We start from the raw sequence: 14,146 nt of genomic DNA, 5'->3' as shown, positions 1-14,146 counted from the left end.
GTAATTTAAATTCTGAGACGACAAGCAAATCCTCTAATTAAAGGACTCTTATGTACTTCAGTGGTTCCTGCTGGAACCACAGGATTCTCCTGAGGTCACAGATGTCCTGCTCCACTTCTACCCTGTCCGGTTCTTGAACCTCCCCCTTGTCATTAACATGAGCACAACAGGGTGCCTTTGGCTCATTCACATTCAAGGTCTGATGTGACACTCAGGGTTCACCCAAGGACAGAGCTACAGCAGCTTCTCTGTGTTCTCTCTGTGACATCACAGTGGCAAGAGGTGCGTAGAAAGAGCTCCTGCCCCTGAGGGCTCCTCATGTCTGCTGCAATCTTCTTTGCAACAGATAATGCAACCTTGTCACCCACCTCTCACTCCTGTTGCTTGCTTTGCTGCATCCTAAAGCAGCTGAGCAGATGGAACACACAAGACACGCTCCATGGAGCCCATCTTGCATGCCCCAGGTATGCTACTTTTATATACAGCAGAGCCAAAGGTAGAAGCCAAGGGGAATTTTTGCAAGATCCTGGACAGAGCTGATGTGGTGAATGTGCACCCAGCCAACATTTCAAGTGGGGTCCAGAGCTTTCTCCTCACTCACTTTACTTGGAAATTTTGGGCAACACCACCTTCTCTTGAGCTGCATTCACTCGGGCTCAGAATAGGACTAACCTGTAGATACAAAACTATCTATCTAGCATACGCATGCAGCAAAGTTTATTCACTAAGAAAGGACACTGATTTTTTAAATTTTCCCTCCACAAAATTCATATGCTATTCTGCTTTTAAAATGCCTGCAACCAAGGTTTTGTTTCAAGCAACAGTATAAATGAAATTGTGGAGTGTAAGCTATCATTTAACAATTACATTTTTATACCATTTGAGCTTACATTTGGTTTTCTCTTTTTTTCCTTTTAACACAATTTTTCTGCTCTGCAGATGGCTGCAAAAATTATTCAGCAAAAAAACATTTGAAGACTTTTTAACCCTCAAAAATATTCCAGAACTTTCATTTGTAAAACTTTCTGCATATTTAAAAGTATTGGTAAGTCCTGCCAATATTCAAATTCCAACTAAAAATTGTAAAAATATTTTGACATATTTCTGTGAGTAGTCAACCCCATTAACTTCCACTTAACATGCAATTATTCAGGAATATTACAGATCATTATGTGGCTTTGGGGAAAAATCAGTACAACTTAAGTGTCCATTAGTGAAAGTGAAGTGGTAGTAGAACACCTACAAAAGCACATGAGGTATTCCCATGAATATCAAATTAATTCATTATGATAGCAGTGGTAAAGTGTTAAACTACTTCCTATTTCATGACACAAGATTTATTTCCCAAGGCTGGAATACAAACACTGTCCAGCAATTATGTAGGAAAGGGTTTGTCATGGAAAGGGGTTGTGTAAGAGACATCCCTGGCTGTCTGTGTTTTGGTGCTCATTTCTTCTGTCCTCGCTGGCATTTGGATAACAAATTATTCAACAGATTTTCCTTTTCCAAATTCTGCCCTGATGAAAGGGAGAGCAACACTTTGAAGTAAGCTGCCCCACATGCGCAGTTAGTGAGAGCAGGCTTACCCCAATGAAGAAAATAAGAATGCACATCAACAGGAGTTGGAGAGCAGCTCTTGCATTGCAGAGCACACATCAGACTGTGCTTCTTCCCTTCCTGGCAGCCCGCAGGAGACGAGGGAGCAGCAGCCCACAGCCCACCCAAGAGAAGCCAATTTGGCCTCCTGAGATGTTAGCACACAGGTCTGTGGAGTAGGTGGTTTCTGCCCCATGGTGGGCTTTAAACAGGATTCACACAACTGGCTCCTGAGAGCCATGGGTATCTAATGCATTCCCGTGGAACAGCACCATGGCACCTCTTTTGGTTCTCACGAGCCAGAGGATGATCTTCAGACATTTGGAGTTTCTGACCAGACATATCTACGTGCCTGACAGAGCCATGTAGCAAGCAGGGGATAAAGACCAGGAATGTGACATTTTGTGACATCTCCCTAGTGTATCATATGCCATAACTACCCCTTATGGGCAGGTGAATCCTCATCTGTTGCTCGCTCATCACAGTGTCACTTTGGAAACCAGAATGACAGTAGGAAAAATCCATATCTCAGGCCAGGGTAGGGTACATGTGCTCACAAGAGCCATTCCGTGGAACAACAGTAAAAAAGTCTGGACACTGACAGGCTACTTTGTGATGTCATTATCGGGAAGCAACTGGAAAATAAAGGATGAGGACCTCCTGCCTTGCAATGTATCTCTCAGCTAGATCTTCTGCAATGCCTCCTGCTTCCCAATAGACAGGAAAACCTCAGCATGCACATCCTCTCATCTGAAGGTGCCTCTGTACCTTCTGAAGCTTCTCCTGAAGGCTACAGCTGTGTGAAAATTAAAAACATGCTTTCAGTCCCAAATCATACTGTCAGAACACGCAATGATACTTTCTGAGGCAAGCATTTGCACCGTAACCATGATCATTGTGAGGAGGGGAGAAGATGATTTCGCAAAATACTTTGACCTCCGAGAGTTATTTGCACAACACAGCTTTCAAAGTTGACACAGCTGGTAGCTTTTTATATTGTCTCAATAGATGCTTTCTAACCAAAAGATCAACGTTTTGCATGTCTCCTCAGATTTCCCAGTTTCTATTACCTAACTTGTGGATCTATTCTATAAAAACAAAAATCCATAACCTCTGAATGAACAATAAGACCTAAAGACATATTTCCAAAAAGTTTGCAAAGATTACAATCCCTAATATAGAAAAAAATAGGTAAGGAGCTTTCTAAGAAAATGTTTTAAAGAGTGTTGTTTAAGAAATCTGAACAGTCTCCATTTAAAAGCAAACAAGCAACTCATTTGGGAAGTTTATTCAGGAAGTGAGTATCACACTTCAAGGCACTTGTGATGTAATTGGCATGGTTTGAATCGTATTCCAGAAATGGTCTGCAGATTGTCCCTTGCTCTCTGCTTGCCCTCCAGTCCATCACCATTCAGTGACCCATTTAGCTGCTCAGTCACTAATCTCCTCCTTTAGGAAATATCTCCCAGCTGTCAGGGCACTTCACACCCATTACCTGTTGTCACCCCATGCAACATCGATTCAGTCACCCAGAGCATTCCCCGGTCAAGTGACACCCAACTGATTCATCTCTTCAATTTTGTAATTAAAAGTTTGCCAGCCTTGCAGGAGGGAGTGCCTTTTGTTTACTTACGAGCTCAGGGCAATTTCTCCCGTAGGGCCCTGAGACTTTTTGAAGACAGTGGTCTGCAAATGTACTATCCTGCTGGGCAAAGTGTTCCCCAGAATGGTAATACACTTAGGGGTATCTAAACCATGGTTTTTTTTTCTTCAGGAAGATTTAGGAATTCCCATGCAGGGTCAGTAACAATGCTTAGGGAATCTTTATTACTGTTACATCAAAGCCAACACGTCCCAGACTAAATAAAACAAAACTATTAGGAAATGGAGAGGAAAACATCTACAACCTAAACCAACATGGTTACGCATTTGACCTTTGCAAAGTGACACAAAACTCTCACAGCATTCCTTTGGCTAGAAGAGCTCTACAGAGTCCAAGAAGCTACTTTAAAACCACATACAGTTGTGAGAAACCCCAGATGCTGAAGAAAAATCAGGCACAGGGACTAACCCATTTAAGTATGGCTTAAAAATTGATCTAATGAGTTGCTGATTGTACTAAAGAAATTAGATGCATTATTATTAATTCAGTCATTTGTCACGTTTTAGAGTGGGTTTCTTTTTGGTGTGTATGTATTTTTTTTATTTCTTTGGCCGGGCAGCAGTGGGACACAAGAATAATTACAAATAAAGGAGAAAAACTTATGTCCCAAATGCAGGTCACATGAGGCAACTCTGACATCTCTCTCTGACAAAGCAGATATTTTAGTCAGGCAAAATACAGTAAAAGTCAAGGAGGTAGATTTTAACAATGAATTTCATATGTTGCCACACAATAAGTTATTCTAAATAAAGCCAGTGTCAGTAGAAATATTGTAGATCTAGTTAAGGATGCTCTTTAAGAGTTTTAAAATGGGAGATGCGCGGATGTTGGAGAGTGGTGCAAGGAAGTCTTGAAGCCAGCCAATCTTTCTTTAAGGATCTTGGCTCAAATGTAAGAATACACAAATGAAATTTGCTGATCGCAGTATTAATGTTGAGGTACTGTTAATATAGGGGACTCTTCGGATATAACATGGAAAGTAATAAATGACAAATGGAGTAATAGAAATTGGATTAAATTCAATTATACCAACTGCAAGGTCACATGCCCAGGGACAAGTAGCAGAAATCTCTTACAAATTGGGAACTTTCAAGTGGAAACCAGCCGAGTACCCTACAGACTTTGTTACAGTTGTTCTTTCTGCGTAAATACAAAATCCTGATATAAGTCAGCCATGAAAAGCAGAAAGGCAAACCGAAGCCAGGCTGAGCAGCCAGAAAGAAAGGAAAGTGAAAACCTCACTTGGCATTCTGGGCATCTGATCACCCGTGTTCAGGAAGGATTACTTCAGATGAAACAGATGAGGACAATGACTGGGGAAAGAGAACAGTCATGAGTAGGCTGGAAATCAAAAGAAAATGTCTGAATGTAGAGCCAGAGAGATTCTAGAAAAATCCAGGGCAAAATTGTATCTTCTATTAAACTGATGATCAATCAGCTTATGAAAGGGATTGTATGACATAACTGTGGTGGAAAAGGATTTGAGCACAAGATGCTCACAGCAAAATCCCTAAATTTAATCAGCGGGGCAGGAGAAAATAAGGTCAGAAGGGGAGAAAGAGCTCACCAAATAGTTTTTGTGGGGGTCCTCACTCCGAGGAGAATGGGGAAATACCCGTCTTTGGTTTGTGAAGGTGAACTGCTGTCAGAGGAGTGCAAGAAAAAGTGCTGAAACAACTTGACAAATTAAATTGCAATAAATCACCACGACTGGAGCCTATTCATCTCAAAGTTCTGAAGGAGCTAAACAAAATAGCTGAGCTATTAAACATATGTAATTTATCATTAAAAACAGCTAGTAGATCAGAGATTTGGAGGAGAGCCAGCAGTACTCAAGATCTATAAATTAAACAGGTACCCTGGGTGAGCCTAAGGAGCATTTCTGTGGTATTACCACAGCTGGCCGGGGCAGCAATGCTGCCAGCAGCAATGGCAGGGCTTCCAAGGGGCTGCATGGGTAGTGCCTCACATGAACCACAGCATCTGGGGGCAAAAACATTGTCTGGCTTAGATCTGGGTTGTGTTGAAATACATGAGATGGAGGCTAAGGATGGAAGAATTCACCCTTCTGGAGATCACAAGCTCCCAGCATTCATTCCCAGCAGCCCACAGCATCATGCAGTTCCACTGTATGCCAAACCCCCTGTAGAGACTAACATGGGTTTCTCTTACATATTGAACTTCAGTAAGCCTACTCACTATCAAACGGCTGGGATTTTTGATATTTCTTTAGTGCAGTCTCTTCTATGGATCAGGATACTATTATGCAAAACGTTGTATAAACAGAGAACAGAAAGCACAGAGAGTACTATCCAATTATCTAGCAGAGACAGGAGAAGCCTGGGTAGACAGATGGTACTACACCACCCAGATCAAGGGGATGGGCAGGCAACCCTGAACACCCAGCGTTCCCTGAGAGCTGTTCAGTAGCATTTGAGGACTGTAGCTGCACAGGGGTGCATCAGGTGCAAGAAGGCCAGGTTGCAAAGCTTTACATACTTGTTTGGAAATTGAGTATCCTGTAAACAAACAACGGTGTGATTGGAAAACAGACAATAATCTTTCCAAGACCAGACTTGATTACCTCAATTTTTGGTTTAAGTGAAGCGCTATTCCAAGCCCATGCCTTTTTTGTTTTTCGAACTATTTTAAGTATTTCCTGAGTGAGCAAACAATGCATAGCATATTAAGCCTAAGGGCAACAGGCTTTCTTTTTGAGTTTGTTTCCACTGACCATTTATGAGCAGTTAATGGCTTACAAGTTCAAAACTACCATCTCTCATGCATAGTAAAGAATGGGCTATAGCACAATGGAAAACAATCTAAATTTGGCAATTTATATCTAATAAATATTGGAACATATGTATATATAGTTTCGTATACAGATGACAGTTCTTCTTCTTATATTGGTGAACACACAGAACTATTCTTGTCCTAGTCCAATTTTTTAAAGCTTACTCTGAGAAATTACTTTTTTTTAAAACATATACAGCCTCAAAGGTGCTATCCAATACAGGTAGATATAAGTAGCATTGGAGAAAGATGTTAAGTAGTGTTTTACAGCAAACACAACCATGAGTATATCAAAACAGAACTAGACATGGGTCGATGTATTCTGAAAGCTTATCCCACATCTCTTCTAAAAAGAGTTGTATTGAATTGAAAATTAAATAAGCACTGTCAACACTGAATTTATCCTTCAAATGTTGGTAATTTCAGAGCTCTAACATAAAAAGAAATGTAGATGAAGTGGAGTTAACAAAGAATGCAACTGATGATGGGCTCTGAGACCCCAGGTGCCATGAGTTGGAGGACCATCACGACTGTGATAATGAAGAACTCCCAGCCAACTCCAAAACCATGCAGGATTTGCTGTTCCACCTAAATGCATGGCCTCAAGGGATATATCATAAGGTACTCAGAGAGTTCTCCAATGTCACTGCAAGACCTCTCAATTATTTTTCAATGGTCTTGGGACTCTGGAGAGGTCCTATTTGACTGGAAGCTGGCAAAAGTTGTTCCAATTTTCAAGAAGGGCAAGAAAGAAGACCCTGGTAATTACAGGCCTCCCAGTCTCCCTTCAACACCTGGAAAAATTTGGGAGAAAATTATGCTGGGACTTACTGAAAAGCACCTCAAGATAATGAGGTCACTGGTCACAACCAACATGGGTTCATGAGGGGAAGGTCCTGTTTCACTAACTTAATTTAATCTTATGACAAGGTCACCCACCTAGCTGACCAAAGGAAACCAGTTGGTGTTATCTTTCTGGATTCAGCTTTTGAAACTGTCCCTCACAGCATCCTTCCAGACAAAATGTCCAGTATGCAGTTGGAAAAAGACACAATGTGATGGGTGAGCAATTGGCTGACAGCTTGAGCCCGAAGAGCTATCGTTAATGGGATTACATCAGGCTTGCAGTCAGTCACTAGTGGGGCTCCCCAGTGCTCCATTTTAGGGCTAGTTCTCTTTAATGTTTCCACTGGTGCAGCCTCACCTCGAATACATTCTGCAGTTTTGTGTTCCACTGTACAGAAAAGGACATAAAATAAGTACTAGAGAGTGTCCAAAGGAGGGCAGCAAAGATGGGGAAGGGGCTGGAGGAGAAGACCCATGAGGAGTGGCTGAGGTCCTTTGGTTCATTCAGCTCAGAGCAGAGGAAGCAGAGGGTGAGCAATAAGAGATAAGTATTACAGTTGCAATTTAGGAAAAGGGAGATAAGGTAAGCACCTTCTTAGCTTTAACAAGATTGTCAAGCTAATTTCAAATACTATTTTGTACACAACTTCAAAAATAAAAGTACCTTTATTCCAGTTGAAAAGATTCCCAACCACCCATGAAGGCAAAGCACGGTTTAAATGTAAGTGAAATGTTATTTGCTGCTCTAGTGGCATCAATGAACTTTTGCTTGCAAGAGAATTTATCCCCCAGCCTGCAAGTTCCGCAGTGCTGATAATTCCTGATGCACAGGCTTGTAAGATTCATTGACCTATTTAAATTCATTTCCCTGTTAAAAGGCCTGATTACCCCAGACCAGCCAAACTAGTCCCACTCAGTATCTAAATGCGACATCATCACTCCAGACTGATCCATTATCATCTGATAAGGATGCCAGGAAGCAGCAAACATACAAAGTGGGGAAGGAATGCAAGCGGGAAATATCTGACATTCAAAGAGGGTGCTTGAAGTTGGCTTAGTGAATGCTAATGAACAGTGAGTTTGGACCATTTCCTGCTTATGCTAATAAGAGTGTTGCTTTATCAGAAATTAACCAGGTTTAAATGCCAGACGTGTGTGAAGCATTACTATGGTTGAAGAATACACCTAAAATCCCTTTTGCTTTAAAATATGTAGTGCTATTTTGGAACCAGGTCAGGAGAAAAGTCTGTTGTAACTGACTCAGTTATAATTATAGTACAGATCAGGCCCTGACTCCACTGTAATTGTATAGCATGACAGGCTCGTGCATGAACGGAGAGTAGGAGTCTTGGCTAGAGCGAGACAAATTCTAATATCATAAGCATAACAGAGAAAATCATAAGTGCATATACATAGCTGAGGATGTAACAGGCATGGACTGATGCTGCTGACCTGGGTGGGTCTGGCTCAGCTCCGTGCCACAGCTCGACAAAGCAGACAGGCTACAAATCACTGTGTTTGGCCAGGATAGAAATGAGTGGTGATGTGGATTCACCTTTTAGGTCACTGACAGCCAGTGGTGTTGCATGTGCACATCTTTTACCTTACCATAGTAGAGAGATGACTGTGAAGGTGGGCAAGCACCTGCCTGTCAGAGCAACATCCAGTGTAGTGGCAGTGGGATGCCTCATTGCTCACACAAAATGTAGAAGAGGTGATCAGCTTCTTAGACTGTGCTTGCATTGTGCTAGGCACCACCATCCTCCCACATGCTTCCCTCCTCTGCCTTCCTGGCAGCAACAGTGAGGTCCCAGCAGCTAGCAGGGGCCTGCAGAGACTGCACCATCAGCACACATCTTCAGCATCCACCTCCGCAATGCAAAACATTATTTACAGCCATGGTGTGGGAAAGGGAGCCACCAGTGACACTACTTCTCCAGACTAATCCACCAGCTTCCATGTAGCAAACTATGATGCCTCAAGCTTTGGTTCAAAGTAGTCAGGGCAGCAAGGAGAGAGGAAACTGCAGGAAGCCACCAAGAGCAGGTGTCTTCAATGCCTCACCTTGGGTGTCCTTGGCTGCAGAGAGGTAGGGAATGCTCTCCCCAGAGTATATTCTCCTGTTACACCTTTCCTTTGGGATTTGATGATGACATCAGTGCCTTTTATAGAACGGGGCAGTGGTTAAGCACTCTGATGGGCTTCAGGAAACACAAGTTCAGGGCCCTTCTCAGGTTTATGGATTCACATCTGACCTTTCTCGCTTCCCAGAACAGCATCCTTTAATCACCAAGCTCTAAGCTACAGAGAACAAATGGGTTCTCCCAAACCTTCCAGTGCTGTGTGGAACATGCAATTCTCTTTTTTCACGGTAGTCTTCCAAAAATGAGTGAGGAAGAGAGACATGATTATCCATTTCACATTAAACAGTTACTGGAGTTGACATTTGAGTGTACAACAGAAAAACAACAGATGGATATTGGCAGATGGAGAAGCATGAAGAAACAATGAGGCATCTTCAACCACTCTTCTCTGCTTCTGAAACATGTTATTGTTTCCCCTACCATCTCTTTTGACCCTAGACCCATTTTCTAGTGCCACTCCATATGCTTCCTTTCTTTGCCTCCATATGTCTTAAACATGTGAAAAAAACCCTTAATTCTTCTGGCCCTATTCAGCTAATTTTCTCCCCATGTGCAGTCTGCATTCTGTTCCCAATAGCCCTTTGAAATGGCTTCCAGCATTACCAGCATCCACCAGCAAGCTCTTCCTCCCTTCCATTTTAGGGTGACTGCACTCCCTTCCCGAAAACCACCTGTTCTCCAGCTTTCAGAAACACCTCACATTTCTTGTTTTCCTCCATTCCCATGCTATGACACACTTCCACAGCTTCCAATATCTCTCACAAACTCAGCAATTTAACTTCTTCATTTCCACTTTGCCTTGCTAACTAACTTACTTTACTTTGTCAGCTGAACTTCCTGAATATCCCTCTGCAAAAAGAAAGCCATATGCTAACAAACTAAATCTCAAGCACTTTCAAAAGTTCCTTCTCTTCCTTAATGCTCGTTAAGGAGCGTGCAAGTTTATCATCTATTTCTGACTTACTACTTCTCATCCAACTTTTTACCGTCACTCCATCTTAAAATTCACACATTAATGCTTCTTCCACCAACTACAACAAACAAATGTAAGAGTACTTATTAGTTATAAATAAGCCATATATTCTTTTTTTGCTCCTGATATTTCACCTAAGTCCATTTCTATCTTATCTTTCCCTTGGATCATATCCCATTCTTCAAGTTCTTACACTGGCTTTCCTATTAAATTCAAGTCTATTCCCTCACCTTCAAGGACTTGCACAGCTTAGTGTCTTTCTGTATCTCCTTCTAATACACTTCATTCACCACTTTCAAAGATCGTGCCTTTTCCCTCTCTATTCTTGGAACTGGCTCAATCCATCTAATTTACACTGGCCTGTCTTTGAGAAGAGCTATAAATCTTACCTTCCTTGCTCTCAACATTAGAAATTACTAATAAAGACAAATTGAGGCCAGATGCAAGCGAACTCCCATGCTTGTTTACTTACATTTCATTGTTTATTTCAAAAAAATCTTTTGTGATTATAAGCCATGATAAGACCTTTGCCTCTCCTGATGTGCCTCCCAGCACCTGGCACATTTTGCGATACGTATAAATTATTCTCAAAATGTTGTGAAATTGAACTAATATTTAAAATTTCTCAAAATTAATTTCTTCTGAATTCTGATACCTAAATTCAGCACTTCATTTGGAGCCTGGCATGCAATATAGTTACAATAGAAGGTGAAGTAAAGAGTAGTATGAACATTTTGTGTACCTGCTATTCACCATCTGTTCTTCTCAGTGACAGAATGATACAGACTCTTTTTACAGAGGGGCTTTGATTTGGTGGAAAAAGAAGAACGGGGGCTTCTTTTATCACATATTACAGAACTATTTTTGATTTTTATTTTTAAGATCTAAATAAAATGAATAAACTTAGCGGGTTGTGGTGATTTATTAGAGGACTGCTAACACTGGAATCCATAAATCAGTTTGCCATTACCACTCAACCACAGGGCTGTCCTAAGAGGATCACGAGCTAGTAGTAACAATCCTTGACCATCCACATTCCTTTTTGGAGTCTTCATAGTATCAGAATCATTAAGGATGGAAGAGACCTAGATGATCATTAAGATCACCTAATCCAACCGTCCACCTACCAGCACTACTGCCCACTAACCAAGTCCCGCAGTGCCACATCTGCACATTTCTTGAACTCCTCCAGGGGTGCTGACTCCACCACCTCCCTGGGCAGCCTGTGCCACTGCCTGACCACTCTAAATAAAGAGAAGTTTTTCCTAACATCCAATCTGAACCTTCCCTGGCACAACTTGAGTCTGTTACCTCTCATCCTGGGCACTGAAAGGCGAAGCCAGAAGCACTGGATGTTATCTTAAAAAGATAATGAGGTTTTCAGACAAATAGGGTCAGAGTCATTACGGAAAACACCATTATGAGACTTGCAGTGATCCCATGAACATCTGCAGTGAGAGGTGGCAGCGGCCCTTGTCTCGCATGCAGGCATCCTAACTGGGAGGATGCTGCACCGTGGGATGCTTCCTTTCCTTTACAGCCAGCACCCCCTGCCCCTGCTTGCTTAACACGGGAGCGGATAACCGGTCAGGTGGAGGCCAGCTGGCCGTGTCCCTTCTCTTGCCCTCGTAGTCCGAAGGCTGCCCTGGGGCCACCCGCTCGGCCCCCTCCCCGTTCCGAGTAAGCCCTTCCCCGCCACCCCTTCCCCACCGTTCAGCAGGAGCTCCTATTCTTTTCCTATTCCTTTCAAAGCACCCAGCGCGGGGCACGGGAAGGGTTAATCTCCCGGAGCCAGACGGTCCCCTGCTGATCCGGTAATGAGTAAGCACCGTCGCTGAATGTCAATAGCCGGGCGCGAACTCGGGTAACCCGGCGGCGGGCGGGGGATCGGCCTGACCCCAGCCCCGGCCGCCCTACGTGCCGCTGGGCCAGCGCGGCCCTCCCGCTGCAATGTGCCTGAGTCAGCTGCTGGGGGAAACGCGATCCGCAGCGCTCAATGGCTCCGCGTTGCACAATGTGCCGCCGGCAGGGCTCTGCTAACTTGGGGAGCCACCCAGTCTTTTTAGGATTTCCAGGAAGAGCGCTGGCATCTGACCTTCAGCTGTTATTAAAAGAAATCAAAGGTTGTATAACAGTCTGTCAGAGCTTTGCGTTTCTTAGGGGAGTTGTGTTTCAGCAAATGCCTCTACATTTCTGAGCTTCCCAGGTTCTTTATTCCTTTACTTGTTTATCCTCTGGTAAGTATTTATTAATGGAAAGACGTATTCCTCTGCCGTACTTGTTTATCTTTCAGGGGTTTTGTTTTGTTTTTCAATTTAGCAGCAGAAGGGTCTCCCACGCGATGCATCGCTCTGTCTGCGGGTTTGGGCGCTGCATTGTTGTGATAGCGATCTCCCAGCTGTCCCTTTCTGCCGAGGAATCCCTCCCTTCGGCTGGTTCTGTGCCTTATCACCACACTTTGTGACTGGGGCCATTAATCCACCTGTCCCCCTGTGAGAGCAGCTCCGTTGGTGTGTGTGCGAGGGGAGCCGGATGGCACGGACCCTAAGCCTGCCATTAATCCCTTTAGTAAGGGATTAAAGTGAAGCCCTGCAAGTAGGAAAGGCCGATTTGATTGTTTGGAACTATAACTTAGCTCTCTCTTATGGAAGCCGTGTTTGCTGCGAGTCACATTTCACGATTTGCATATTTAGTCTCTGAGGAAATCAAGGTTAAATATAGCAAGGAGATTCTGCCGGCTTAAACTGGTAGCACAGCTATGCCACTTCAGCCCGACAGTCGCTGGGATGGCAGGAGCAGAGCCCTGCCTTTTGCCTGGCAGTGACTGCATCCTATAATGCTTCTTATATTGTTAGCTTATGCTTCACCAGTGACCTTTGCGTGCACTTTGCTGATGTACCAGATAGGCCACATACCTTATTTTAGTAGACGAGAAGCAACGGAGGAGCTAGACTAAAATAAATACCTCGCGCCACAGTTTTCAGGAAAAGATTTATAAAAGCAAAGCAGCAGAAAGCTGAACAGCGCCATATATTCCCTGGGTGAGGCTATCGTGCAGAGCAACATCAATCTCATTAAAAAAGTTGATGCCGCCTCTGTGTTAGAGTTTAGCATTCTGCTTCTTCCTCAGCCTTAAGAGAAGACCTATAAATTATTAATACTAACATCAGTGCAAGACAACAGATGGTAAAGATTACATGGAAAAAACCTTCACTTTAGCATTTTAGGGCCCTAGTTTCACAGCCCATTGGGGCTGTTTGCTCCCATCCAGTGAGGGGAATCCTGAACATCTCCAGTACTGTGACTGGACACCACTATGGGTGGCCTGTGATGGTGATGGCATTAGCCATTGGTCATGGCAGAAACAGGACCAAGAAGGAGCAAGCCCAGAGTTATGAAGGCCTTTACACAACCCAAATGCCTTCCTTGCTGAGATGTGCTGAGCGTCCCGTGCTCCCAGGTAGGATCCATTGTGTTTGCATGCTCTGCACAAGTAAGAAAAATGCATTTATCAGTTTGAAATTGTTCTTCAGCCAATGTTGGCATGAGAGCTGAAATATTCTCTCAAAAATATTTGCATTATTCAGTAATTTTGCAAGTAATGGAGTTACTGTAATGCTCTCTAGAGCCGGTTAATTCAGCTTCTTCATGTTTACAAATGTGTTAAAACTTGTGTCAGGCAAGTAAATGAGGAATTTCTTTTCAGAGGGCAGGTGTATTGCATTGTTTTTCTAGGTAGTGCTTGCTAACAGCAAAATGTGACCTTCACTCTTGTTCTGGAGCTATCAGCATGTGGCCCTCCTGCCCACAGGGCTGCTCACTTCAGTTTTGCATAGTTCCGTGTCAGGGCCTTGGATGCTAGAGGACTTACCTCACCTTTTAGAGATTTACACAGATGTCTTCTCACGGACCATTACTTCTGCAAATGCATATGCCCTGTGAGTATTTCACTGTGGTTAAATCATGGCTCAAAACACAACCCTCAGGTTCCTCAATCTCTGGATATTGTGGAAGACTTCCCACAAAGCCTAAATATTGAAGATGTAAGGAAGAACTTCCATTCCAGACTTAGAGCTGTGGGCCCACATGTGGTCAAGCACAGGGCAATTCTGTCCTTTCTGTAAAATGAGT

At 43.2% G+C, this 14,146-nt stretch overlaps 1 protein-coding gene across 1 annotated transcript in view; it reads left to right on the top strand.

Annotated features, from left to right (window-relative positions):
• Positions 1-319: 319 nt before the first annotated feature.
• Positions 320-14,146, top strand: part of NRIP1 (nuclear receptor interacting protein 1) — a 144,332-nt gene continuing 130,505 nt past the window's right edge. Inside the window, exon 1 of the mRNA XM_031612601.2 lies at positions 320-464. The gene's annotated coding sequence lies outside the window, so the exon portion shown is untranslated. The remainder of the gene's footprint in view (positions 465-14,146) is intronic.

This window comes from Phasianus colchicus, chromosome 1, assembly GCF_987193195.1.
Source record: "Phasianus colchicus chromosome 1, bPhaCol1.hap1.1, whole genome shotgun sequence".
Lineage (NCBI taxonomy): Eukaryota > Metazoa > Chordata > Aves > Galliformes > Phasianidae > Phasianus > Phasianus colchicus.
This window is presented reverse-complemented; position numbering and strand designations above follow the sequence as displayed.